The sequence below is a fragment of the Rhipicephalus sanguineus genome, chromosome 11, assembly GCF_013339695.2.
Source record: "Rhipicephalus sanguineus isolate Rsan-2018 chromosome 11, BIME_Rsan_1.4, whole genome shotgun sequence".
Classification (NCBI taxonomy): Eukaryota; Metazoa; Arthropoda; class Arachnida; order Ixodida; family Ixodidae; genus Rhipicephalus; species Rhipicephalus sanguineus.
Genome location: NC_051186.1, coordinates 81,850,279 through 81,869,951, shown reverse-complemented (window position 1 = coordinate 81,869,951; position 19,673 = coordinate 81,850,279).

The window sequence follows — 19,673 nt, the reverse complement described above, 5'->3', positions numbered from 1 at the left end:
CGCGCCCTATCTCACGTCGGTGATGATGTACTGGGCAGAATTCACGGAAGATTCACGGTTTACCGATGAACCTCCGCAGCTTCGCCCACTCATCATCATTCACTCCGTGGATATGCTGTGATTTTTTCTTACACCGTGGACTTGCATCATACAATGCACATCAAGTCAGTAACGCCCTTACACAAACATTAAGTTTCTTGGTATATGTTTTCCATTATACAGTCTATTTGATAAATTACGTAAGCATAAACTGACAGGAAATAAATCTTGTAAATAGAAAACGCATTTTACAATGTAAAGAAAGTTACCTCACATTTACAAAAAGATCGCAATTCTCTTAATGAGAAGCTGTTTGCGTGACTGTACTTGGAATCGTTGGCAGATTGTATTGCGTTTGAGATTTGTAGTTACTGCGAAACCTTGAACCAAGGAGGTTTGAAGAAAAATGTTTTCACCTGCGTAAGCTGATGAATGTGTCGACCAGAATTTTTTTTTTTTTTTGCCCGATATACGATGGCTTCAGTTTTCAGTGGTCATCGTATGCAGAGGGAAGCGAGCTGAAGGCACTGGCGATGGCTGTAGTCCATTCGCTCCAGGAATTGTACTTATAGCCATCGTATTGATGCCACGCCTTGGCAGAATCGCGCAGTCTGCTTTCGGCCAGCGATATCTTGACGTCGTCAGGCCAAGCGTATCGACGGGCCAACGAATTGGTCACTTGCAACCAGGCCGTGGGTCCTGTTCCCCGCCACTAAATTCGGGAATTTCGTCGAACGATGGCGAAGGCAATGCGGTGCGTGCACAGGCTGCTGTGAATGAGATAGCGTCTTCAAAGCGCTTGGACAAAGTGTCGATGGCCTGCATAGGAGAGATTACGCCTGTCTTTTGCTTCAGTTGCGGTACCGGAGGCGAAGTCCAAGGGAGCGTGTACGGCGTCCCGTGCACGACAGAGACCGAGCCAAAGCTCGGTCTCTGTCGTGGAGACGTAGGTGAACTTGGATCGCCCATCCTTGCGACGATACCCGGAAGATGCTTGACGTGGTGTACGTGGGAGCCTGCAGTGACTAGCTTCAACCAGGTACACGGCAGGGGCGTAGGCAGAAATTTTTTTCGGGGGGGGGGGGGGGCACCTCCTTGATCTGTAGTGGGGACGAGCAGGCAGATGTGGTCGAGTGTCATTTTCTGCTCTGTATGCTATGGCAAAAAAAAAATTCGGGGGGGGGGGCACGGGCCCAGGTGTGCCCTAGCGTGGCTACGCCCCTGGTACACGGCCACTACTCCTGCGACCTGAGCCCCATCTCTCGGCCACGTGTCTTGCTTCCCCCGTGGGGGAACATTACTCTATGGGGGAACGCTCATTGGATGAGCCTCTCTCGCGCTCTCAGGTGCGGCACGTCATCTCTGCCGTCTTCTACTGTCTCCACACCGATCGTGCACATCATCACACCAAATTCCTCCAGAAGGCAAGTTTCACACCCTGAGCCTGCGCTCTCGCCCACTGTGGCATCTTCAAGCAGCGCACCACTGTTGAAGTACGTGCCCGAGGAGAAGCGGCATGTCATGACGAGCCTAGCCTCCTTTCTTTCCTTCTCTGTTTCGTGTTTTTGTGCACCTGCAGTGGCGGCACTGCGTACTTCGCATTGAATCGAGAACCAATATCACTTTCCATGGTCGATGACATATGATATCTTGCAGCGACTTCAAGCCTGCCATGGACGTTCCAACAAGTGCCTGTTATGTATGCGTACGGGCGCGTTGGCTTTCACTCTTTCTCAAAGTGCACCTCCCATGAATGGCGCATAGTGTTTGGATTTCATGCAAGACGGTCGCGTTGCCCGCGATGCCCTGCACCTCTCACCGATCGTGGTTCGCCCGTCCGTGACCTACTCGTGCATCTCGCCGATCGACGCCCCGTGACGGTTGCCTCGTCCGCCATGCTGTGTGCCTCTCACCGACCGGGGCTTCGCCGCTCCGTCACCAGTGTGCTCATGCCTCTAGCCGATCGTGGTCCTGTCCCTGAACTCTTGTGACCAGCTCCCACACCATCTTTCCTATCTCTTTCTTCTCCAACGCTCTGACCCTTCTTTTTACCTTTTTTTAACACGAAAGTGTTTTATGCCGGGGTCCACCAAGTACATCCGTCACGGATATGACGTTGATAAAATGGACGCCAACAGGTGAGAAAGAAAAAAACCAAGAAAAACATACCCCGCTGGGAATCGAACCCACGACGTTGCGGCCGCGACGGCAAGCGCCCGACGCTCTACCGACTAAGCCAACTCGAGAGATGCTAGGCACGGCGCGGACGCGCCTTATATCTTTCACACCTTCTCTTTCGCGGCGGGCAGAGCGGGGCGGTGCCGCCGTCTGTGAGAGGTGAAAAGAAGTAATGCTTCACGATCGACACTTACTAGCGCTTACTCCGAGATTGCACGTGATATCGGAGGTCATGGTTAAGCGTCTCGATACCAGAGAGGTAGACTGGCCGCGCTGGCGTCGCCGAGGCACCCTTGACGCAGTTACGTTCTTTGCCTTTGTATTCGTGTTAGCGTGCGTCGGCTCATCGGAGTAGTGCAGCTTCCACGTGCACGAACGTGATTTCTCTGCCGCCGACTGCTTCAATTGCGAGAGCACCGACTAACAAAACTGCTGCAATATGCGTTGCAGATAGGACGCGATTTCGACGGGCGAATGTCGTGCCTTGGTGGAGCGAGAGCAGCGCCTGCGAGACAGAGGTCAGCGGGACGCACGCGTTTGCGACTCAGGCTACGAACCTCTACCTCCCGCGTTGCTGAAGTGCAGTGTGTGTTATGTATGCATGAGCACAGGCGTCGGCTACCCATTACTAGAAAGCGCACACCGTGCCGTTTCTCTCCTTAATTGACGACGCTTTGAAGAAGTGCATACCGGGTACCAATGTTGATTATGAGCTTGTTGATATCATCCTTACGCGCGATTCACGATTCGCTGTGTCCAAATATATGTTCACACCGTCAGCTACCTCAACGGTTTAATCATGATCATGGGCGTTAGTCGTCGCGATAGAGACATGCTGTCAACATGGGTGCATCCACGTCAAACGGTGCTATAGCTGCCAAACACGAATAGACATTGTACAAGCTCTCATATATCATAAGCACTACTTCTGTGAAGACACGTTTCACTTTCGTGTTATACCGATTCCTATGACGGAGGGATCAGCCATGTTTTTTTCTACTTTTATTTTTATCCCCATCCCCAGCACCCAGTGGCGTAAATCCCGGGGGGGTCAAGGGGGTCCTGACCCCCCCCAGTGTTTAGACTGGGGGGGACCCCCTATGCAATGGTCCCCCCCTGAGATTTTGCATTCGAACATCTTCCATCTTGACTTGCTTGAAGTTTATTTTCACACGTGCCATTCAAAATCGCCTCAGAGTTCCAGCTCTCAGATACAACGAAAGAAATAAGCACAATTCAACAACTTACGATAATATTTTTACGACATCTTCCCTGCGATGTTCAAAGTCTGCAACCACATCCATAGCACCAATCACGAAAGCCGCTGCCATGCAGCGGCCGTTTATCCACGTGGTGACGTACCATTGCGCCTTCTAACTCGCTGAGAGCAACGAGATTCGTGAAGACATTTCTTCAGCACCGAGTCTGGGGCGAGAGAAATTGAGTAAGAGATATTCGGCCTTTGCTTGCAAATATCGCCACAAATGAGTCATCTTTCCACACCCAACTGAAACTGCACGCATTTTTCAGTACCCCTGTTCATTCCGTCGCCCCCATATGTATACTTCCGGAGCCCCTGGCTGCGCGCGCGTTTTTGACGAACTTCTGGGCCCGATCCACCCGATCGTTCAAACTACACTGTTCTAGAAGTGTTCGCAGCGTCACCTTAGAGTCACTTAGAGTCAGAGGTAGCATATGCAGTAACTCTACGTCACCTGAAACTTTCCGGCGGGTTGCAGGGCGCGGCTAGCTCGCGTTGCTGTTTTGCGCGTAAGAAAAGTCTGATTTACGGTGCGCAACACACGAAACTTCTTTTCATGCAAATTTCTGTGAGTTGTGAAATAAAGTGCTGTCGTTGTGACCGATTTACAGAGGGTGGGCGATATTTTAATAGGCGATGAATATGAATGCTCCTGCGTGTGGGGCGTTCAAGTTTTCTTTTTTCTTTCTTTTTTTTTTTTTTTACTGCTGGTCGATACGATTTTCAATGCCCTTTCGCCACTGTAGCGATCCTAGCGACTTCACTCCCGCCTTTCGAGCCCCACTATACCGGATATAAACAATGCCTCATTTTTTATTTATTTGCTTTCGCATGAGCTGGTGTCTGCGACTAACCTACTTAATGCTGTTTTTTTTTTTTTCGCGAATCAATAATCGGCGGAATCACTTGGCTCTATATTAAATGTATCCGCACGGTAATCTTAAATTTTTTTATTTGCATACATAGATCATACAAGGTTATCAAAACTGGTTGGACTCGTAGGCGATATATATTGGTACGTGCGGGTCCAATGAAAAAAAAAAAAACTACCTATACATAGGTATTATGAGTACATAACAAGTAACATACATTACGTGCGTACATTTTTATAACACCGCAGAATTGCACCACCAAAATAACACTCGACAGCGTCACGTGCTGACAAACTAATTTTATTTACACGAAACCCTGCCTATGTATGCGCAAATGCTGGCCATATCACAATATGAATTAACAATGCATGCATGGTCACTCGTGATAAAACAATAAACTGCCGATGACAACCGTCGATCTAACAGGAGCATCTCAAAGGAGCCCAATCCCCGTGGGCCTCCCCCGCTACTTCAATAATCCCCCCTAAATCTCTTTTTTTTAACACGAAAGTGTTTTATGCCGGGGTCCACCAAGTACATCCGTCACGGATATGACGTTGATAAAATGGACGCCAACGGGTGAGAAAGAAAAAAAACCAAGAAAAAAATACCACGCTGGGAATCGAACCCACGACGGTGGGGCCGCGACGGCAAGCGCCCGGCGCTCTACCGACTAAGCCAACTCGGGAGACGCTATTTTTTTGTACATCGATCTCTATCCAGCCCGTTTCATCTGGCAGTAGTCCTGTGCTTAGGACTTCGAGCGAAACAAGCAGCCAGAATTATTTATCATTTTTCAGAAGTACCCTGACCGCTTTACCAAAGCACGAGTAAGGTTTTGCTGTCACCGCCCTCGTATTTTCTTGCTTTTATTGTTATCGCACTTGACTTTGCGCGGTCACTCTCAGCTTCGTTGCGTCCAGCTGTTTTTTGTTGTCAAACGCTGCACCAGATATTTCTCTGCACGTACGCTGCATGCTCTATGTGCACGACCGCCGGAGACTGTAAAAAGCGCCTCCCTCCCGTCCAGATGCAGCGGCGGGCCGTCTTTGAGACAGTTGCAGTGTACGGATAGACACAGATGCCGCTCCTTCAGAAAAACAAGCATACATAAGTGCAGCAAAGCTGCTCGCGTGGCGCCGACAAAGGTCCTTCAAGCGAATGAATGGCAGGAACATGCGCTGCAGGGTATGCACGAATGGAAACAGTAGCTTCTACTACTTGGGTAAGCTTTAAATGCTCAACCCCCTTCCCCCTCCGTTGTTTTTTTTTTTTTTGTGATCTCTTGTTGTGTCATTGTGGTGGCCCTCTCCCCGCCTCCAACCCCGCGTTCGTTGATACCCCCCCCCCCCCCCCCCCCCCGGAATTACAGCGTAACCAGCGTAACCCCGACCAAGAAGACGCGCTTCACACCCCGCAAGAGAAGTTTTCAGGAGAAACTGGCGGCAAGGCCCTCCGCGGGCGCCCAAGCAATCGACGCGGAGAGGGCCGTGGAGGCGCGGCGCAGAGATACGGCAGTGAGCCCACTGCCCAATTCTAGTACACCTGTCCTCCGGTTTCACTTTGTGGCGGAAAAGCAGGGAGGCAAAACTTTCTTTAGTAGGTTGGACGACGACAGAGAATCAACACGTCCGCTTGGTTTGAACACATCACGAAGACTGCTTTGTTTGTTCACTATTTACAGTGCTCTCGTAGAGAGGGAAAATGAAAAGGAAAATAGAAATACAGAAACACAAGCACAGTCAAAATATTTTCTCTGCACCCCGCACGTGCAACAAACTTGAAGAACAGAGGGAGAAAACGCTTTCCCTGTGTTGGGTGACGCTCCCTGTGGCTTTCAGTGTTCTTTCACGGGGTGGGCGCGTGGGTCGTAAAACGATGAATGTCAAGGACGTTCTCCGCTCTTCCCGTACTCATCGTCGCCTTCAACCTCCTTGGTTGCAACCCCGAAAATGCGTCCCCCGGGTTGCCCCTCTTCCTCCTTTTCGCCGCGGGGTTTTCCAATTAAAGCTGCTTCGAAGTGGGGGCTGCTTCCCAATATTCGACAAATACGACATCACTTGTCAGTCGTTCGGCAGTTTCAGCCTGCACGCGTCCACAGAAGTGTTGCCAGCACTGCAACAGGCCGCGCAACCTTCTTGGCGTAATGTGCTTGTGACTTTCAACTGGACTGGGAAGATGCCGCACAAGCGGCAGAGTTCGCTGAGCTCGTTCTTTCTGCCGAACTCCAAGCGACCTTCTTCGGAAGACATTGTCACCAAAAACACTGATGAGGTGAGCCTTTCGTGTAATTGATCATTGATTATAATTTTGTTTTGTCGGGTACCCTTAGTGCAACATACAAGGATTTTTATTCTGATTAAAAAAGGGGGAAGTGACAGTTACTTGAATGCCGCCTTGAAAGCCCAAAATGGCTTGCAGTCATTAGACAGGTGGAGAACTATCACGTTACGTTAAACAACTAACAGAAATCTGCTAGATAACTTTTAAATCAATGGTTTCGTGAACTACGTTGCAACTAGCTTCAATGGAGCTATTATTAGGACTACCCTAATTCATACAATTCGCTAAAAAGCAGGGAATGTTTGGTGGTTTCATCCACCGGTTCCAGGATCACGCACCGAAGGAATTAATGCCATTTAGAAGAGTGATTTAGACGCTTCGGCCAACTCTTCATTACCTTAGAATAATAACAGAGAGACGAACTAGTGAGCCGCAAGCGGAGTTTGTGGTGTCTTGACTTCTCTCTTGTTTCCGTGTTTGCACGCCCAGTCATTTTAGCATGAATCGTCATCGCCTTGGAGTTGATAGAAGCGCACGCACAGCAGTGACATGTTATCAAGGCATTGAGTCCAGTGACGAGCTACCCGAAAACTCTTCTACGCACCATCTACATGGCTTTCCTAGCGCGGCTCTTGAATCACGCGAAGGAACCTCGAAACTTTGTAATGTTCAGCCTCCCAGCTTTCCTGCAATATGCCAGCAGGCGAAAGTTTCCCCACGCACGATCTCCAGGCTGGTGGCTAACTTTCGGACAGTCTGTTTATTCATGAACAAAAGTGTTTACAATCATCGAACACTTAGCCGTGAGAATTTTTCGAAACGCTGCTGTAATAGCTGAGTTACACGTGTTTGATGATACAAAAAAGGCCCTCGCTCGTTTCTCTCTTTCCTTCGTTCATCAGTGGTGCGATCTTGTACGCGTTACAAAATAAACACGGAGGCGTGGCAGTACATCCAGCCGCACGTGACCGCACGCGAATGGCCCATTTGAACCGCGACAGACGTCACGGCTCTGCATTGACCAATCGCGTGCGGTCACGTGCGGCTGGTTGTCATGCCACGCCTCCGTGTTTATTTTGTAACGCGTACAAGATCGCACCACAGCTCGTCTTTCCTCTCAACACCTTCTCGACTGCTATGGAAAGAGAGGTCGCGCAGCTACGCAAAGGCTGCCACCGTGACGTCACGAAGCGGCGGCGGCGGTTGCTCGCCACACAGCGAAGGCTTGCGTAGGGACGTCTGCTGTGCGCTTGTCTTGGCCTTTTCTTTCGTCAGTGTTCCTGTTTGGTGCTTAGGAATTCCCTCCTCAGGAGTAAAGGAATTGCGTGCAAATATTTACGGTCAAATGAGCCTCACAAATTTTGACATATTTCTTTCTTTTGTGAATAAGTAAAAGACGTGTGTTTGCTCTGAGGAGTATCAGGCACTTAAACCGAGTTTTGCTGAGCTTATGCCCTGTATTTCACCTCGGTAGTAAACAGAAATAGATATATCAAATGTCCAGGAACTTCGCATAATTTTGTTCATCGGTTCTTGGTTATACAGCCGGCTGGTAGCACAAACTTGCGACCGATTGATACATCGGCCACAAAAGAGCCCGAACACGTAGTCACACCTTGAAGAAAATTATCTTCGCGTAATGCATTCAGGGAAGTTCGATTAAAAAAAAAAAAGATTCATAGGAACAAGCTACCCTTCGACCTTAAGTAAAACTGCAAGGTTAACTGTTCGTGCGAAAATACGTAGGCTCCATACATTTGCCTTCTCGAGTTGCGCTTGCCAGTGATAGGGAAACTTATGGGCAGTTAATAAATGAAACAGAGGAAATCTTACACCAGGTCGCAAGCGTGCTTTATAAGCGAGAACGGGAGACTAATGGCATTTTGTCTGAACAACTTTATTTACAGCGAGCTTTCCCTTCTTTGATTTCGATTCAGCTTCCAAAACCATTTCTTGCGGCTAAAGACTTGTATGAGAGGATTCGTGCTGCACTGCAACTCTTGCTTCAGAACCAGCTGTCAAGCATGTCCATCGTCGCAGGTATTAAAATATGACGACTCGTCGTTGGTTAGGAGCGCCACGGTGAGGTCTGTAACCACTTGGTGCTGTTTCGAGAACTTTAAGGCACTTCTTGTTTTGACGATTGCTCCAGGACTGCATGATTATATGCGGCAGCATTTACGACAAACAGCGCTAAAAGCAGGATACTTCCACGGTCCATTGCTCTGACGAGGCCAGTGCTTCTCTGCAAGACAAACTGAAATTTCTTTATTCACTGTCGTTGCTTCTCTACATTTCTCACTCTTGAGTTTCTTCAAGGCGGCGTAGACAGCATACCCTGCCATATACACCAATACCGGGATAATGTCCGTCATGTTTTACAGCGTTTCCTCGGTGACAACTACGTTGCAGCAAGGCCGTGAACAGTTTGCTTCCCTCTGAAGGTCATGCCATTCCTCATTCTCGTCACTGGCGTTTCTAGAAGTGGCGACCGTCGTACTTCTCATCACGCTCGGAAGTATATGTAGAATATTCTGCAGGAAAACTCACCCTGAGGTTCTGTGAAGGAGTGAAGTTGTCACACGAAATCGCGCGCAGCCATTTTCAGCGCAGCTCCGCATCTTGGAAAATCGAAAAACGCACACCTTGCACTTCAAGTCGTAATTGCTACTGCACTGAAGGACACAGCACTTGTTCGGTTTGACGAATTCAATGCCCCACACACGCTTCAGCACGCACGACGTTCTCACAATTTAGAAAAAAACGGCACACTGCACTGACAGAACCGGTCGACGTACCACGTGTGGCAGCAAGAAACATACTGACGTGCCGGTGTGCCGCCGCACTACTCGCCCTCCGTCATTAAATATAGCGCGCTTTTGAGTTGAAAGTTATCTTGCTGGGTGCTGATATTTCATTTAAAGATAACTCTCATAGGGTTATTGCAGGTTTCTTCCGCCGATTGTATTTGTTTATTCAGAAAAATGGCGCGACTTTCTTAATGACGACCAGTGACAGGTGTTTCGAGTTGTATCCATCCGCGTTTGAGCGGGCCACTGGGAACGGGGGAAACCGGATTCCCGCTGCCGTCGCCGCCTCCACTTGGTGACGTCAACACTTCGAATGCGGAGAGCGCTTCGGCCTTAGAGTCTAGAGGGTGTTGAGCTACGTGTAGCCGCGCGTCCTCTCACTCCATAGGCACCGTGCATACGTTAGGAGCCGCCACAGTCGCACGCGGCCTCCAGCGCCACAGCGGCCACGGCAGCAAACTTGACGGGATATGGGAGCAGACGACGCAAGCGGCAGCAAGCCTCTGCGCCGTGTTCTGCTGCTTCGCTTGACGCGTTTTCGTTTCCGTTCGCTTTCAAAAGACGTTAAATTGTTAGCAGCTGCCACAGACCCTTGATGTTAGAGGGTATGCTTCTTTTCGCCAGACCTCGTGCACCCTTAGGGGAACGCGGCAGCATAAAATGCATGAGCAAGGGAAGACGACATGGAGCCTACGGGCTCGTTGAGCGAAACTGCGCGCCGCTTCGTTCACTAAACGATCACAGCTTGTCACCCTCAGGCTAACGTGGCAGCAGACTTGGCGGCTGCTTGAAAGAGACAACACCGGCGACTGCATTGCGTTCACTGCGCCGATTTCAACCAGTGCAGCCGAGCGGTCATCACAGCGGCTGTTAGCTAGCCATGGCACTGCAAAGCATGTCAATTATTATTACATTTCGGTTCAGAGAGCTACGTGCTATAGATGGTTTCTTCCGAGGAGCTAATCTAAATAAGGGCAGAGAGCTTCTCGATCTAAGCGAGGCTGGCGAGGCATGTTCACGGCTTCTTGGAAAAGACGTTGCACAGCGGATCGTCAGTCACGGGGAAGTGCGCACCACAGATGCGAATGAACGCGCCGGGAAGATCCGTGAAAATCGAGGTATGTCGCTTAAATTTGCTTTTTCTTAGTTACAGGTCATGTAATGTTTTCTTATCACTTAAAGCAGGGACATCCGTGCGGCCAACTGGGACTGCCGTGCCGGAGTCGCAGGAAAGCATAAAACCGCCGTGGCAGTTCCATTGTGCCTGAATGAAATTACTTGCGCATCGAAGACAAGCAAACCGCGATAATGGGGCTCCTTTAATTAAAAACGTCTGCCCGAAACACACAACTGTGGCAATCACACACACAAAAAAAGTGAGCGATTTTTTTTCTTCTCTCCTTTTGTCAGCTTCATTACAAATAATCTGGAGGAACTTCTGCCTCTACAGTTAGGGCAAAGAGCATCGACGTCGAGCACGTGCTGAGGTTTTTCTGCAGCACTGAGTGCACTTTGTCTGACGTGCTCCGGGCAGAGGCCAGCGACGCGGCATCGCAGTCCCACCTCATGCTCCTTCCTGCCTCTACTCAAACGCTGAGCTTGTTCGTTTTGAAACGGATTATTTGCTCATTTTTATGTAGGCTCTCAGGCAAGCTGCTGAGTATATACAAGCAGTATGTCGAAGTGCCACATCAGGAAGTGGCCGAACTGTCAGCACGCATGTTATTAAACAGAAATGCTTCGGCAAATGAGCGTTTCTGCATAATTACTGCGACAAAGGTGTGAAGTAATACCTTTTGACACTTGGTCTTGGCAATGAGTCTGCTCTGCGATGTACATTTAGTGCCCTTGTTTAGGCCGGCACATTTTTTTCTTTTTTGTATCTCCAAGGCGCACAGGGTAATTGACATGCTAGGCAAACGTGCAGATTGCGTATGGTCTCTGATTGGAAACCAGTAAAATCGCGTACCTGGAGAATTTCTGTAGGTGTTACTGCACCCAACAACGCAGCAATTATTCTTAGAGTTTGGCATAACCGACACAAAACGAACAGCCCGCGAGAAGGCTGCGCGCCGTCATCGCGGAACCGTTGAGCGAGCAGGGCGAGCGGGTGAGAGTATCCCGTCAAGTCTGCGCTTTTTGCCGCTAGGGCCGCCTTCATTGGCGGCGGAGTTAAAGATGGAGGGACCTTAGGCGGAGTTACGTCTGCACGGAGCCTATAGGGAAAGGGCGCGGCGCCGAGTCCACACGCCACGCACCCTCGCATGCCATGCACCCTCGCAATGTGAAGGCTCAGAGTTGCGTATTTGTGAAGAAAAAAATATTAAAAAGCGCATACTTCAATCTCCCGTATATTAATGACACAAAACATCCCATGATGGCATGATGCCCTCTTCGTGTTTATTCAGACATCAAGCAGGAAGTGATGTAACACAGAGCGAACCGTCCAAGGGCGTCGCCCCATGGCTCCTTCAATCAACCGCTCCCGCGGTGAGAAAGCAAGGAGAAGGCTTTATGTGTATACCGGGCTCTAATTTTGTTATGCAAACATAAGCTGCGCAACGAGTTCTTGATATCTGTAAAAATATTTTGTGTATGCACCTGACGAAAGGGACATGAAAGTGACTTCGGTCACCTCTAACTTTCTTTGTCATATGCTCTTTCGGAGAGAACGAGGCGAGGGGGAATAGTGTGGGGTCGAGTGTGGAACACTCTTTTCTCTGCCTTCTTGGCGTCACGTAGCACGTGATCTATATACGAGCAGGCAACTGACCAATAATCCTAACACTCTTAAGTTTCCTGAAGTTTCAATCCACATATATACTCTATAAAGTGGATGGGGAGATTACCGCCGCCGTAGCGAAGTGGTAGGTCCCTGCCGGCGGCAAGTTATCTTTTCGTCCACTTTACTTTCTTCACATTTATATTCTAATTACTACAAATAACACCCCCTATGTGTTGTAGAAACTAGTTCAGAACGTTGTATGACTCATTCGTCGCGCAGTGCAGATCGTCAAGAGCATTGCAATAACGCGATATATGAATATTTGTGTTTTTCTTTTTGTTTTATTGTAAAGTTTTCATTTTTGTGTAAAATAAAATGCACATTTCTAATAATCAAGATGGCTGCCATGCAAAGTCCGGGACCCCCCCTGTTGTTTTGCTGGATTTATGCCACTGCCAGCGCCTATTGGCCTCGAGGCCCACCACTGGAAACGCCGGCGCCACCGTCGGCGTGACGTACTTGGCAGGATCACGTGGTCTCTGCGGCCGCGTCGGCTGCTTGTGGCGCACTGCCGCGTGCTTTGAAAACGAGTTTCAAGTCCCACATGCGCTGCGGTCTGTTCAAATTCGGAAGTTTTCTCTCATTTTCTACTCAATTGAAACCATTTTAATAGAGTGGCTGCCTCCGAAGGCGACGAACATGGGGCTCTACCGCTCGGTGCCGCAGCGCCGCGCTTACGCAAAGAGGAGCCCAGTGTCAGCCTGCACTGGTAACCGCGGGACAAGAAACAGCGTGAAGCATGGGTTGTAAAGCTAATAACCGGCAAGTAGCCATCCGCTACGAGTCTTGTGTGCAACAAGCACTTCCGCGACGAAGACTTTTGTTACTACGTCGGGCCTGCGATGTTCGGTGGGTAGCAGACAGCGCGCACTGAGACGATGGCTCGCGCGCGCTTCCCGCCGGCAAATGATGCTTATCTGCCACAGGATGGTAAAAGCGCTACATTTTACCACGTGCGATGCCATCTCAGAACCCTCTAATGCGACCTCTTGATCGTCGGTCCCGTGCTCAGCGTCCACAAAATCGGCTGCAGATGCGCAAGTCATTGTTTAGATACGTTGAATTAAAAAACGCGCAGGGTCCCATATGCATTCGTTAAAGATGACTTGAAGGCGAAAGCCATTTTCTTCTTGTCAGTCGAGGTACTGATTCTCCCGCGTTACTGTATTTTCTTTCTTTTCCTAGGCGTCGCATGCTACTACATGCTGGGTCTCGTAGACTGGTTCTCCTTCCACCAGCAATCTCGAAGTGGCGAAGCTTTGGTCTATGAATTTATTGATGACAGAGAGCGGCAAGTTCACTGGAATGCAAAGGGAACGATAATTAAGGAGCATTAAAAAAGGCGTCGCATTTGCTCACGTTTTGTGTGAGCACCAAACGAAAGGAATGCGCTGAATAAAGAAACAGAAGCAGCGGCATTTTCCCGCTGAGAAGACTGATCAATACGCAGTGCGAGACAACTTGTCAAATGACATTGAAACGTACCCGAATTTAGACCGAAAAAGAAAAAAAAAACACTGAATCGTCGGGACGGCAGATCACAAAGTTGTCATGCGCACCGAAGCCGCAGTTGTAAGGAAATTGTTTTTGAACTGCTCTGATAGCGTCCGCGCAACAGTAGTTGTTTGTTTACTCACAAATTCTCATGTTTTGCGGCCTAAAGTTCACAGCGCGGTGCCAAAACGCGCTCGTAGCAAAAGCGAAACCATCAGTACGAACATACATGCATACGCTCATACATGTAAAGGCACCGTCAGTCGTCGCGAACCCGTGCGATCGCTGGCTTGAGGCTTCTTTCTGTTATGCTCCGTTTGGTTATACAGGCAGTTTACTCTAACGAGATATTTCACATAGTTTGCACTCAGCGAGTGCCTACCTTTGACGCAAGAGGCCCGTTCAGGGGTCTCCAACGCGGTGACAGCGTGAAGCGGGTGCTTGGTTTTCTGCAAAGAGACAGCGACTGTAGACTATCTTGTGCTTTCCGTTCGTCGAAAATTATTATCTTGACAGTAAAGAACACAGTTCATTTCGAAAGTACTTACAGAAATGCCCCGGAGGGCTTCCGCGAGGTGTTTTTGTAGAGCGCCGACAGCAAAACCTATGGGGAGCGCGCCGGCGGCATCCTGCCTAGCACGCAATCGAGGCGCGTCCGATAGAGGGCGACTCCGTAACTCCTCGAGGCCAATAGGGGCGCGACTGAAAGCCGCGTAGCAGCGGCCGTTGGAACCGCATGCGGGTCGCGTAGCGGACGCCTCCTTTCACTGCAAGCATGACGGAAGTGCGCGCGTGCGATTTGCCGCTTGTGCGCGTCCCTGATAATTACTTTTGCGGCAATAGTGTGCGCAAAGAAGCCGCGCTTTATAATAGTGGACATGTGTCCGATGTAACAGCTGTGTGGGACGACAATGTCACTATACGCGCCAAGTGTTTGCCACAGACAAGCGTCAACAAGCTTCCTTACGAAGTGGAGCTCATCGTAAGTACACCGCTTTCTTTACAACGTCCCGATCACTAATGCCTGCATGCGTTGACGCATGAACCAACGTTTTTTCTCGACACAGTAGCTTTGTTTACGTGCCATGTGTTTATATAGTAGATTTTGAGGGAGCGCTGTCGCGCCGGCGCATGGATTTCACGGGTGCGGCCACGCGAAGGGTCAGCGTTGGTAAAACTTTGAAACCAGCACGATAAACTTGCGAAAAAATATCTCGGCAGCTTGCGCTAGTGGCGCGGGACTGAGTCACTGCTGGTGGTCACCTAGCTTGTCATAGCAGCTTGGCTACGTATTTGCTGGGTGTCTTCAGAGAAGAACGTCGGTGCATGTCCGTCGACCCCCTGTAATTTCGCAGAAAAAAATATATTTTGTTGTCTTCACGAATACGGTTAGCTCTGCGACAGCAATTTGTTCGGGAACAAAATTTTCGTCAGGATGAGATGCATCCAGAGACTATACGGCGATCTGTTTGAAGCGGTTGAAACAGTTCTGGCACAAAATGTCGGTTTCTCTGATGGATGAGGCTTCTTCTGGCGTGCGCCTTCAGGAGGAGTGGCGTCTTAGCCGCGCCAGACAGACTGGCGCCGGCGCGCGCGCAGACTCCGCCACTGTCGCGCGTGGCTCGCCGCTGCTGGTCTGCACGTTCGGAAGGAGTGGCGTCTAGCCTCGCCAGACACACTGGCGCCGGCGCGCACGCAGCTCTTCGCCTTCTGACACTGCGCTGAAGCCGCCCGATAGCGCCTCTGACTGGCCCTTGCAGGTGGGTAACGCCATGGAGAAGGAGAGCGCAAATGCTGCTCAACGGCGCAGAAGGGCCGAGAAGCTTATCTCATAGGATCCCGTAGTAGTTGCCTGGCAATTAGTTATTCAGCGTACGAAGAATGAACAGAAGGAGGCTAATAATCCTAGATAATCTGGAAAGCTAAGAATAATCAGCTGAACATTTGCTAACGCTGCGTATATCCTGACATAGCCGAGCTAATTAAGCCACTGCAAATTTCTTTGTGATGTGCGTAGAATGTAGTAATAATTTGCTCTTCAGAACCAACTGCAGTTCCTGTTCTTTTCTGTCAATCCATAAATCCACAGAACATATTCACGACCTAAAAATAATGATAATGGAAATTATTGCTCCATGCTCGCTCAGTGTTGTGGTTACTCAGTTTACGTCAATTTGGCTACATTTCGTGCTTCATAACTTCTACGTCACAAAAATAATACAACATGTTTTTACAGATTAAGTTAGAACACGTGCTTGGCTTTAATTCTGAAATGTTTAAAGAAAATCGAAGATGGCGTTTTTTTTAAAATCATCTTCGAAATATTGCATTTTTAGAGACTTGTCCTAAGTTGAACATTTCTAGTTGACGTTTGAAGTCACTCTCAGCAATTTCGTTCAACCAATTCGTTAACCTAATATATCGCAATGTTCTCAAAACTTTTGGGAAGTCTTGGCCTTTATGCACGCGAATAAAAAAAATCTTACATTCGAGCATTATTGAACTTTGTGCATTGGTACTTTGCGACTTTGCGAATTTTTTTTCTTAAAATAAGAGTATCAAAACTGCGAAGTAATAACGTTTTGTCGACGCAAACTATCGGTAGTATGTGGAGACAATTTTCCAGAGCATCTCATCGAAATCCCATTTCCGCGAAATTCGAAAGAGGCGGTTGCGGCTCAGTGGAGGCTTTTAAATTTTTTTAAAGAAGGCGAAATCTTTTTTCGCGAGACCAAAAGTGGTTTTGTAGTCTTGGGGACTCGGACAACAAAATATTTTTTCACCGAAATTACAGCTGGGGGTCGACGGACATGCACCGAGGAGCATATACAATGCAGGCGAGGCGACCAAATGTAAAAGCAAATGTTCGCTGAACACGTAGCGACATAAATGGAGAAATAACACGGTAATCGTTCTAACATTGTCTAAACAAAGCGCGATTGCTTACCTTTTGCGTCGGACAGCCGCAATCCACCGTCGCCGTCGCTCATGAAATAGCATCGGAAACTTGTAAAAGTGCGTTCCTGGCGAGTTTTTGTATGTGTTTGAGCAGCCGACAACGCAGCAGTTATTTTTCGACATCACTGAAGCCCGATCGAGAGAGTCGTTAAATCACGTTGAAAACACATATCCGTCCGTGCACTCGCGTAGACGCTCGCTGAAACACTGTTCGCCGGGCCCCGCAAGCGCTTCCGAGCCATGGCGGCAGATGGCGTGGTCGGCGCTTTGCGCATCGCCTATTGGCCGCGAGATCGACCTATAGGTGGCAGCACCGTCGCCGTGTTAGTGTGGAGAGGCCGTCGGCGGCTCATATACAAATGCACGCAACGGCGCTTCGTTGTGAGCGGTTTGAGCCGATTCTCGGCGAATAAAATGCGTTGATTGCAGCTTACTCGTAATATATGCGCTCTTCATTGTTGAATCGATGCACGAAGATCATCCAACGTGTTACTATTACTAGTGAGAGAAGCGCAATCTGCCGATGAAAGGGATGCTTGCCCTGGATAACAGTATGCGCTTACGCACTTTATGACGCCTTTGGTTGTTTTCTCTGTACGTGTTGGGCTTGTGTTCTGTGTACTACGCACTGCTGTGGCACGACTGAACTACTTAAGTGTTTACTTATTTTACATTTGTATACCAGCCCCTATTCCTGTGCAATGAGCACTGCTCGCGCGAACACGCATTTTTTTATTATTGTTCATTTCTCCTTGAAATGTAGGACAGTTGATAAGTTTAGTCGGGAAAGCTACGTGATCGACAGCGCTTTAGCGCCACGGAGACGTTCAACGCGTACGCACTTCTTCTTGCTCAAGTAACAGAATAAAAAGGTAGAGTTTAGCACAGAGCTTTCATCGATTGATTATACATGCACGGCAGTGATGCAACAAAGGTCCGGTTATTTTGTGGAATAAGTTTCGTGTTTTTTTTTTTCAAACAAATAATGTCCGCTGCCTTCCATCAATTTATAACAACTCCACACAAACGCCCAAGATAATGTAAAAAAAGAAAGGATGAAGTTTTGCGTGAAATTATACGACATAAATGTAAGGCACGCCGTCGGGATTAATTTTGAACATCTGGGATCTTCAAAGCGTATCTAAATCTAAGCGCACGGGTGGTTCTGCGTAAAGTTCGCCCCAAGTTAAAATTGCGCGCGGCAACTCCCTTTTATCACTGCTGTGTCATTCCATTGTCTGTTCTTTCGATCTTTTCTTTTTTTAGGGACAGTTTGAGTACCGAAGTCTCACACTTCACTTGATAGAAATATCTCGCTGTAGCGGGACCACGACCGTACAATAAAAGGACGTCTTAAGCACAACTAAAGGTCATCATGAACTGGAGTGCCGCAGTTATACACCTAACAACAACGCGAAAGTGCATCGTTTTTGTTTACCACCGAGTCGCTAAAACGCTGCCTTCACACACTATTCAATGCTCCTCATGTTTGGGAATACACCAAGCGCACTTTACAATGTGCCTGAACCAGAAAGCGGCGCCAACAGTGAAATGATTCTGGCGAACGAAGGGTACGACACCAATACACAGCCCTCTCGAAAGTCGCACTCACTGATTTATTGCAATGCGCATGCAGCCGAGCAAGCCCATTTGCTTCTGTACACCATATTAGGTATACGTACGAGCAGTTAAACTCGCGCTAACACAACAGAACAAACCGCCCTTTGAGAACGTGCATGACGTTCGCGCACATGCAAACACGACGTGGCTAGCAGACGACGCAGGGAGCAATCCACACTAGGCGCGCTTCAGCCAGTAGCCGCCAGGCGGCGACTCCGCTCGATCTCGCGGCCAATAGGCGCTTAGCCGTGTCACCTTAAGTATAGTGCCTAGAATTATACCTTAAGGTAGACAGAAATTAGCGCCTTCTTCCTTTTCTTCGAGAATCACTAGCATAGTGTTTCGACAGTTTTTGCACCATGCAGGCATTTCATAATTTGCAGACATGATCACTACAATGTAATCTAAGTAATATGTATGGCCCTTTAATGAAATAATCTTGTCTGATATCAGAATGCACAAGTGACATAAATGCTGCTGTAAAGTCTTGAACATACCTCAACCCCAACAATGATTTCCTTGAAATAAGCAGTCGTCCACGCATAAATGGGCTTGTAGCTTGAGATTTAATGACCGACGTTCTGCAACTGCTTCAGTCTGAGCTCTGCTTGTTTTTATGGCGCGAGGTCAAAAGGGGAATCGCCGTGAATTTGTTTCAAGTCGCCTTGCAGAAATCCTGTGAGCGCACCAGGTCAATAGACTGCGAACCACCGCGTTCCCTGATGGCAGGATAGTGCCTGTAGCGGAAAGCCTAATTTCATAGGTGAAGGATCCATGGCCAACTACTGGGCTTAGTGAGCAACGCAGTCGGGTGCACCCGGTACTGGTGCTGCACATGCACAAAGTGTTGAACCATCTCAAGAAGGCAGCACTGAAGTGTGGCATTTCAGTAGTTTTCACTTTGCTGCAAAAGCTCTCCGGTATGTGTCACAAGGCGAATGCCACAAAGGGCTCTTGAGCCGGTGAAAAAAGCATGTCATGCGTTTTGTTGAATGCTTTGTTGCTGGTTTATTTCATTGCATTCTCGTGCGGCAAGTTGGTTAAGCGGGTTGTTGTTTGAACGAGGGAACAATGGGCAGCTGTCAGTGCTCTAGCAGCTGGTGGCTATCTGGCTGACTATTGCTGAAGGTGCGCATGCACAGCGCAGTTACACTGCGCTCATGTGCTGAGCCTGTTACGGAGGCAATCAGACAGAGAAATACTTGAAGTATACTGCACAAGTCAAGCGGTTGATAGGTGTGCAAGTGCCCCATCGCTGGCTCTCACCAATAAAGAATACCTATTACATACCTTAAGGAAATCTGCACACTGAACTGTTTAGTTAGATGCAGCATGAGTAGCAGGGGCATAGCCAAGGGGGGGGGGTTGGGGGG